Raw genomic sequence first — 9,789 nt, forward strand, 5'->3', positions numbered from 1 at the left:
TCACCGCCTAACAAACCTCCTTATAGAGTTTCTCAAGCTCAACAAGAGGAAATTATGCGGCAAGTGCATGAGTTAGTTGAAAAGGGCATGGTTAGGCCTAGCTCATCTCCATTTTGTTCTCATGTGCTACTAGTGCAAAATAAAGACGCCACATATTGTATGTGTGTCGACTATAGAGCACTAAATAGGATCGCTATCAAAATTAAATTTCCAGTTCCACGGGTAGAAGACCTATTTGATAAGCTACAAGGGTCCACCTACTTCAGTAGGATTGACCTAAAAAGTGGCTATCATCAAATAAGGATAATTGATCAAGACATTGTAAAGACCACATTTCTCACTACGTTTGGTCTTTACGAATACATTGTCGTGCCTTTTGGCTTGACCAATGCACCAGCCACATTCAACCACTTGATGGAGAAGCTATTCAGGCCTCACTGAACCTTTATTGGAGTGTTCTTTGATGATATGATCATCTACTCTAATTCATTAGATGAACACAAGTAACACCTCCAAGTAATATTTCAAGTTCTAAGAGAGAATAAACTTTATGTTAATCAAAAGAAAAGTGAATTTTTCTTACAAGAGATTCAGTATTTAGGTCACATTATCTCTCAAGATGGCATACAAATGGATCCATCAAAGTTAGAGGTAATAAAAGGATGGCCTAAACCAAGGAATCTTCATGAGTTAAGCAGCTTTATAGGTATGTGCGCATACTATAGACGCTTCATAGAATAGTTTTCACGTATAGCAGGACCATTACATGACCTAACAAAGAAAAACGTTAGGTACACATGGTCTGCCAAGGAGAACAATGCTTTCAAAAATCTTGAAGAAAAGCTCATCTCTCAACCTATGCTTACACTACCGGATCTCTCAAAGCCATTGGAGGTCCAATGTGATGCTTGTGGTGATTGCCTTGGAGCTGTTTTGCTTTAACAAGGGCATGCCATAGGCTATGAAAGTCAAAGGCTCGACCCTATTGAGCAAGCTCTAGGCATATATGAAAAGGAACTCCTCGCAGTTCTACATGCCTTAGACTCATGGAAGCACTATTTATTGGGGACTCCTTTCATTCTGTGAACGGATCACCAAAGTGTTAAGTACTTCATGACATAGACCAAGCTCTCCGACAAACAAATAAGGTGGGCAAACTTTCTTTCACAATTTCATTTTCATATTGCTCATATTGCTCACATTGCTGCAAGCATAATCAAGTAGCCGATGCACTCTCAAGATGGCCGAGAGTGAATGCGGTTTCCATAGCAACTCACAATGATATATCTTCTATGATAGATGAGTATGCTATTGATCCCGATTTTAGAGATGTGATTTCAGCCCTTGCACTAGAGAAGAAAGAGGAACCATTTACTTTACAAGATGGTTATCTTCTCTACGGAAATAGACTATGCGTTATTAGCTCACTACGTGAGAAAGCAATGTATGAATCTCATGCTCCTCCTTATGCAAGGCATAGAGGGATTGAGTCTACCTAAAGGAGATCGAAACATATTTCTATTGGCCTACCATGAAAGCAAACATACAAGAGTATGTTTCTAAATGTGTGGTATGCCAAAAGACGAAGTTTGATAGAGGGAAGCAACTTGTATTGCTTCAACCTTTGCCAATCCCTAATTCACCATGGGAGAGCATATCCATGGATTTTATCTTTGGATTGCCTAAGTCTATCCATGGGAATACGGGAGTATGGACGATAGTAGATATGTTTAGTAAACAAGCTCATTTCATACTTGTCAAAAAGACTATCAAAGCCCATCAAATGGCAACCCTCTTCATTTCACAAATCTTCAAGTACCATGGCTTTCCAATGTCCATAGTGTCGGATAGAGATCCTAGAATGACCAGTAACTTCTGGAAGGGTCTCTTTGAGAATTTAGTAACAAGGCTAAACTTTTCTTTGGCCTATCACCCGCAAACGGATGGCCAAAGTGAAATATCTAACCTAACAATTCTCTATTTACTAAAAGCCTATGTAATGGAAGTAGATCAAAGATCCCAATGGGAGAAGTACTTACCCTCAGTGGAGTATGCCTATAATAACACTGTACATACTTCCATGGGAAAAGCACCTTTTGAGGTAATTGAGGGAAGATCAAAAAGTCCCTTGCTACTTAAGGTACACGGGAAGATCTTCACTGCAAATGAGTATAGTCAAGACCTACAAGAATCTTTCAAAAAGATTAAGGATGCTATCTCTATCTCACAGCAAAGGCAAAAGGCTGTTGCTAACAAGCACAGAAGGGCCCAAGCCTTTAAAGAAAATGATTGGGTCTTATTAAAATTTCCCAAGGCTCGATTAAGGCACACGACAGGCAAGAATCCTACATGACACCAAAAGTACCATGCTAGGTTAGCAAAAAGGTACTATGGTCCCTTCCAAATTCTTAGGCCAATCAATGAGATGGCCTATCAACTCAAGTTGCCCAGTCATTGGCTCATACACAATGCTTTCCATGTGAGCCTATAAAATCCTTACAAAGGAGATCCACCTCAAGAACCTACTATTGAAAACCCACTGGAGATCAAGGACCAAGAAGAGGTGCTGCAGCCCGAGTCCATTCTCCGACATGAAGACAAGGTACTAAGAGGCAGTAAGACTATCTGACAATATCTTATTAGGTTTAAAAATTATCCTTTTGAAGATGCTAGATGGATGCAAGGCATACAATAAAAGGATAACCTAAACCTTGTCAATGATTACAATGCTTCCCTAGATAAGCAAATGTACAAATGTTAAAAATGAACAGAGTTTTTGTCTTATAAGACATTCTTTTTCTTTCTTGTGCACAAAAATGAAGTAGTATGCATGCTTAGATCAGGTTTGTGAGGACGACATCTCTCGAACACCAAATAGAACTCTACTATGGAAGATTGATAGGACTAATGTGCAGACATGCTTGCGGCAGCTTAGGCTCTCAAGCGCCAAATGGACTAGTCATCCATTCTAGAACGATGTCGTAGGGTAACATAGGGGATCCTCTACCCGCTAGGAAAAAGCACTAATGAATATGCTTTATCTTCTCTACCTCATAGTCAAGGAGAGAGGTGATGTCATAATAATCAATATCTAATTCTCCTAAATGAATTTCTCATGTTAAACTGATCATTTAATATGGGGAAGTGCAAGGGGAGAAAAAGCTAGAATATTGGTTAAGCTAGCAGACCGGCCATAGTAGGGATCCAATGGAGGGAAAATAGGGATCCAATTGGGTGGCCATCTGCAAAAGAGCTATGTGCAACAATGGGCTCAAAAGATCCTAAGGTTCAATCCATTAAGACTTCCAAAATGCTAAGGTTCCAAAATTCAAAGGTTGTGTCCAAAGGTCAAACACTAGGGGAATTGGATGCTTTGTGTGTGTCCCAAAAAGTCTTTGTCAAGCCCTACATAGGAGGGGGCGAGCCCAAGCAGTAGGGGATGAGAGAGAAACACCCACACACACACACACACACAAGCTCCCTTTGTACACAAGGGGAAAGAGGGACACATGTCATCTCCCTAGGCCAAATGGCCACAAGGTGTACTCAAATCCTATTGGATGGCCATGGAGGTGGACCAATGAGAATTAGGCTAGAGTAAATCTAGTTTAATTAATTTAAAAACACTTAATAAAAGAACCAATACGAATTAACACTAGGTTGGTCATAACTTACAACTTTAACATATATTCCTCCCTAGAAGCATCACGACATGTTGAGGACTACTAAAGATAGTTCTCTAGCATTATAGACCTCACAAACATGAATTCTAGAGTGGTATAGTTGCAAAAAGTTGAAAAAAGCCAAAAACAGGACCCGTTTTTTCACACAGTTAAGGTTGTGAAATGTTGTGCAAGGACAAGGTTAAAGATGGAATTGATATTCCAAAAAAATGTCAAGTTTTTTTCAGCTCATGAGATAACTTTCTAGACAGATAGCACCTCAAATTCCATTTTGAAACTCTTGACATAATTCAAGGAAAATGGTCACTTAACAGGACATAAAAGTGTCCCATTACCAACCTAGTGTTAAGCTCTCTAGAAGACTACTAGACAGTCCCCCAAGGGGACCAATGATCAGTCAACAGCCGAATGGCTTTTCTGATTCCTATTGGCCAGGAGACAAAGGGGTCCAATGAGAGTTTAGTTGAATTAAATAATTACCTAAAGCTCTCACAAAATGGGAAAGGGGGACACATGTCAGAAGGCTATCACTTATGCTGCTTAATTTCTATTAGCTGAGGCTGGGTAGGTCCAATACGGTTGTAGCATGAGTAATTAGCAAGGGGGGTCGACCAAGAGAGAGAGGGGGCTGATTTTTGCAAGGCATTATCACACACACACTCACAAAATCTCATGTGTGAAGCAAAGAAGACTCTCTCTCCTTCTCAAGCTTTAATGGAAAGCTTACCACCTACTCCAAGCTTGTGAGAAGGGAGGCCTACACCAACAACTCTTGGCTTTGTGATGCAAATCCAACCAAGAGCCAAGCTTCAATGCATGCTCATCTCCTCTACCATGCTAATTACTAAGCTAAGCTATGATAATATGAGTGATTATGTGAGGAGATGTACATCTTTCTCATAAGAATACTCCTTCTTCCTCTCAATCTACTCTCATACCCCACTAGCTCTCACCATCTTCGAAGGTGTGTGAGGTCTTGGGTCTGAGACCATGAGGGAATTGATGTTGTGTTTGATAAGTGTTTTGCTTAGTGCATGAAGTTTCCATCTTCATTGCACTAGCTAGTATTGAAGGAACACAAAGAATTGTATTGTAAAATTTCTCTCTTGATGGGAGAAACCATAATACAAAGCCTTTTGGAGGGGGGACCGGCTCCATGAAAATCCAGTCCTCAACTATTGTCAATTGCTTAATTTCTCTCTCTTTTGAAGTATTGTTCATGCTATCTAACTAGGTGTTATAGTTTTTGTTTCTCTCTCCACCCAAGCACTCTTGTTAATCTTATTAGGAATCTATAGGCTAATGAAATGCTCACTATGTTCATGCTACTTTCCGCTACACACAAGTTACTAGGCCATTAAATGTTACATGGTTATTCACTTGATGACCCATGGGCTCTATGTCTTTGTACACTCTCATGCTTTTGTGATGCATGTTTAAGTGGGCAATAGAGGAGATGCAAGAGCAAGCAATACATTGAAGAATGGAAATACATCTCCATTGTACCGGTGCAAGAGGTGGAGAATGAGGAAAGTGAGGAAGAGGAGGGAGCCATGGAGGATCATAGCAACATGACAATTGTGGAAATGAGATCGGACATCAACTTGCCAATGTATGAGGGCAACCCACACACAATGTGTGAAATGTTGTTCATATTGGGGACAACTTTGTAATGAAGGTAGCTGAAGGCGGTGAGGACTTTTATCTTTTGAAATGCACCAAAGCCATGTACCAGGCCCACAAATCACAAAGGTATAAGTGGAACAACAAGATTTTTAGAGGTGGACTTGTGGTTGAAGGCTTGTAGTATGGCCAAGCGGTTGGGAAATGTGTTACATACTTCCTTCTTGATCATACACCACCAGTCATGATCTATTTCCACCTTGTAAGAGCCATACGAATTCCTATGGACCCTATGTCTGGACTCCAAAACATGTTTATGTTAACCAACGAGGTCTATGAAAATGTAAACAATATTATGATGTATGATGACGATGGAGAAGAGGATGAGGGTATTTGACCCATCCCCACCTCTGCCATTTGGGAGATTGAGTAATTTGTACTAGGTCTACCATTCAAGCTTGAGTAATTTTTCCTTTCTCTCGCTACCTCCACTATGTATGCACATCACATGCTACACTATTGAGGTTAGTACTATAACATAATTCGTCTTACAATGAGAAGACCACTGCCAAATTTGGAACTTATTAGTACTGGTAATTGTAACTTCTTGAGCTCACAATGTTGTTTTTTTTCCAAAATAAGGTTAACTCTGCTATAACGTTTGTATAATTGACTTCCATGACATAGAATCACCCTACAATGAGAAGACCAGTACCAAAGTTGGTACTTACCAATACTTCAATCCTCAAAAGCTTCAAATTTGGTACTGTTATTAAAACTACCCCAACCCATAATATTTTTTTTCCAAAAAAATATTTCTTCTACAATCAGTCTATAGTGAGATGTTCAACACCAAATTTGGCACTTTACACTACCAATTTGGAAGTCTCCAATGCCAGTATCAAAAGCACCATATACCTAATGTCCCCAGCCCATAATTTTTTTTTTCCACAATAAGCTTTCTTATACAATCACTATGTAGTGAGATGACCAGCACCAAATTTGATACTTTACAAACCAAATTTGGTAGATGCCAATGCCAGTATCAAAAGCACCAAATTTTGTACTGGTATACCTAACTTCCCCAGGCCATAATTTTTTTTTTTCCAAAATAAGCTACCTTCAACAATCACCCTATAGTGAGACGAAACAGCACCCAATTTGGTACTTTACAGTACCAAATTTGGTAGTTTCCAATGTTAGTATCACAAGCACCAAATTTTGTACTAGTATGCCTAACTTCCCCAACCCATAATATTGTTTTTTCCCAAATAATCTATCTGAAACAATCACCTTGTAAAGAGATGAACAGCACCCAATTTGGTAGTTGCCAATGACAATATCACAAGCAACAGATTTTGTACTAGTGTATCTAACTTCCCCAACCCATAATATTGTTCTTTTCCAAAATAAGCTCTCTCTAAAATAAGCTTTCTTCTACAATCATCCTAAAGTGAGATGAGAATCTTTTTACAGTACCCAAGTTACCAGTACCAAAGCCTAAAAGTTGTCAGTATACCAAAGGCTTCAAATTTGATACCAATAATTAAAATTTATTGAGCCCACAATGGTAAATTTTTCCAAAAAAAAGCTCTGCTATAAAGTTCGTATAATGGAGCTTCCATGAGTTACAATTACCCTACAATGAGAAGACCAGTACCAAATTTGGTACTTACAAGTACCAAATCCAAAGATCAAGACATAATGACCACAGAAGCATATTGTAAGGAAAATTGACTAAATGGACATTAGTGGATTTTCATTTTCACATAAAGAGGAATAGATAGCAGACTGCACCAAGACAATTTTATTTCTTTATTCCACAAATCATGGGTTGACAAGGGGGTCAAAGTGATAAGTGTACCCTCTTGCTGAATGAAATAATCAACAACGAGAGGGCTAATGTAGTCTTCTACATCAAAGAGGTGGTGTTGACGTCTATATGTTGTTGGGTAGGGAGTAGAAATCCAGCCGTCTAGCCAGGGCTTCACCAAGTCCATGAAATACAAGGGATTGTAGGGATCTAGTAAGAAGGCTCATATGAACGAATGTACACACAGTTCTCATAGTCATTTCTAAGAGACTTATATCTATAGTCATGTACAAGTATGATATTGTTGGCATTATACAATAGGTGCTTTTTCCACACTAATCTCAACAGCTTCAAGAATACATGCTTATCACCAACATCCCCTAGCACACATGGGTAGCCACATCTCACAATATTCTTGGCTGAACACATTTGTAAGAGTACGGGAAAGTAAATCAAAATTAATGATAGTACTCACTGGTAATCAGCATGAGGCAAGAAGAGGGTCATCCGTATACCTTTGACCACTCGTTGACAACTTTACAAGCACATCCTCTGCATCCAACCTGACCGCACACCATAACTCTTAACCCAGACGATATACAAATGGTCTCACCTCCGTTGGGAGGTGCAGAAACTACATCTTTGGTGGTAGTTGGTTGTAGCTCTTTAAGAGAACATTCACATCAAATCAGTTGCTTGCCTATAGCCATAACATCTTTGTGTCGGCTGATTTTTCCTTTAGCCACCACGGATCAATTTCTATAGTGCCAATAATATTTTGAGTCAATCAGCACACAATGAAGATCCTACAACCACTTACTTACAAGGTCAATTCAAAAATCAAAGTGTCAAAGTGTACCACATGAGAGCACAATATAAGTAGAAAAATGTAACCTATACTTAAAACATATGGTAATAGATGGAGACTAAAATATAATCTCAATGCATTACATCAGACATAGACTGCCAATTACAAGGGTAGGCATAAGCTAAAGTTTGCAAGCACAGGACTTGTTGGCATGATTACGGACATGCTTTCTTCCTACTACCAGACAACAAGTCTCACAAGGTGAAATCACATGGGGATGTCGTCTTTGTGCCGGCGACCTTCTCCAGATCAGTAGCATCCATGTTCACATCAATCGGATCAGTCACCTTATCCTGAACTTTTTCCTTGTTTAAATCTTTCTCAATAGTCCCACCTTTAGCGCCATCCTCACTACTGTCCACTTTCTTAACACCATCGGTCGCTCTTCAACAGCACCTTGCCATGCCACGGCCACAGCTACAGTTAGCAGCACCTCGTTAATTACACTATGTTCATCAAACTTGTTTTGCTCCTCGTGTGGCTTGTTGATGTCCATTGCAGAGGCCTCAATAGTATTCATTCCAACACTATCATGGCCTTCAGCAACCTCCTTTTCTCCATAGCAGTATCCACCCCTTGGCTTTCACCCGTGTATACACATCCTGCGCCTCCACTTTCTCCTTCCTCCAACTAGATTCCAAGTCTGCGAGGATGTCTCGAACCAATTCCATATTGTCAAGGTCCTCCACATCCTTAACAGAAAACTTTTTTGGTCCAGGCCCACCATTCTTTACACCCATCGTGTCTATTCCTTGCACATCATGGCTTGCAGGTGTCACATCTACCTCATCTTCACAATCATAAATGACTCACTCAATCAACATCGTAATCCAAAAGTAGAAAGTCTCAACGTATTGAAAACAATTCCAACTTACCCTTTACATTATAATGCCCACCGATATACACTTTTGCCATTGCAGGAATTACCATGCCACACCCCTCTTTCACACATGTGGCACTAGTGTTCAAAATTGCACTAAAGCAGAGAGGGTGGTATTGATGCGTGCACTCTAACATGAAGCTTCCCACAACATACTCCGCCTCTAGATACTCCCCGCATGTAGCACACGTGCCAAACACATGGATTGTTTTGTCAATATCTAGAAATGGTGGCCTAGGTACGAGGGTGAACCTCTTTCCTTGCTTTACTTCCTTGAGCATCCCATTCACAAATTGGCAATGGACTTGTCCCTCCTTGCAGGAGGCCTCCAGCTTATCATGTTGTTTCTGTTACACAACATAAGGAAAATAATCAATCTCACAAAACAAGCCATGCACTAGACATTGCACACAAAATATCAATCATTGCACCAGTAGTACCCATGCAGAGTTGGACTTTCTACCTAGATTTAGAACCACTAAGACTACCAAGCAAAGTACTAAGGCAGTAACTAGGCACTAGTACAATAAGTAGCTAGAGACAGTACCAAAAGTAGTAGCAAGAAGGAGATGAAAACCGCCCAATAGACTATGGAAAGGTACAAAGACTAAACAATTGGCACTATGCCAAGTAAGTACCAAGGCAGTCCAATCCTGCAATGGTAAGGTCCAAGGAAATACCAAAACAAAGCAAAGAACCAAAACTACCTACATAAACTACCAAAATTTGTACCTAAGAGTCGAAGGGTACTATATGCACCAAGAGATCAAGAAGAGTACCCAGGCACTTCCAAGACAAAGTAAACATATCAAAGCTAGCTAGAAGAAATACCAAATATAGTTGGAGGCAGTACCTATAAACCCCAAAGAGACCACGAAAAATTACCTGAGACAGCCCTACAATCGTTAAAAGTACCAAACAG

At 39.8% G+C, this 9,789-nt stretch overlaps 1 pseudogene; it reads right to left on the reverse strand.

Annotated features, from left to right (window-relative positions):
• Positions 1-7,600: 7,600 nt before the first annotated feature.
• Positions 7,601-8,917, reverse strand: LOC147461779 (uncharacterized; annotated as a pseudogene).
• Between the last annotated feature and the right edge of the window lie 872 nt (positions 8,918-9,789).

This window comes from Adiantum capillus-veneris, chromosome 3, assembly GCF_014529385.1.
Source record: "Adiantum capillus-veneris isolate H3 chromosome 3, ASM1452938v2, whole genome shotgun sequence".
Classification (NCBI taxonomy): domain Eukaryota; kingdom Viridiplantae; phylum Streptophyta; class Polypodiopsida; order Polypodiales; family Pteridaceae; genus Adiantum; species Adiantum capillus-veneris.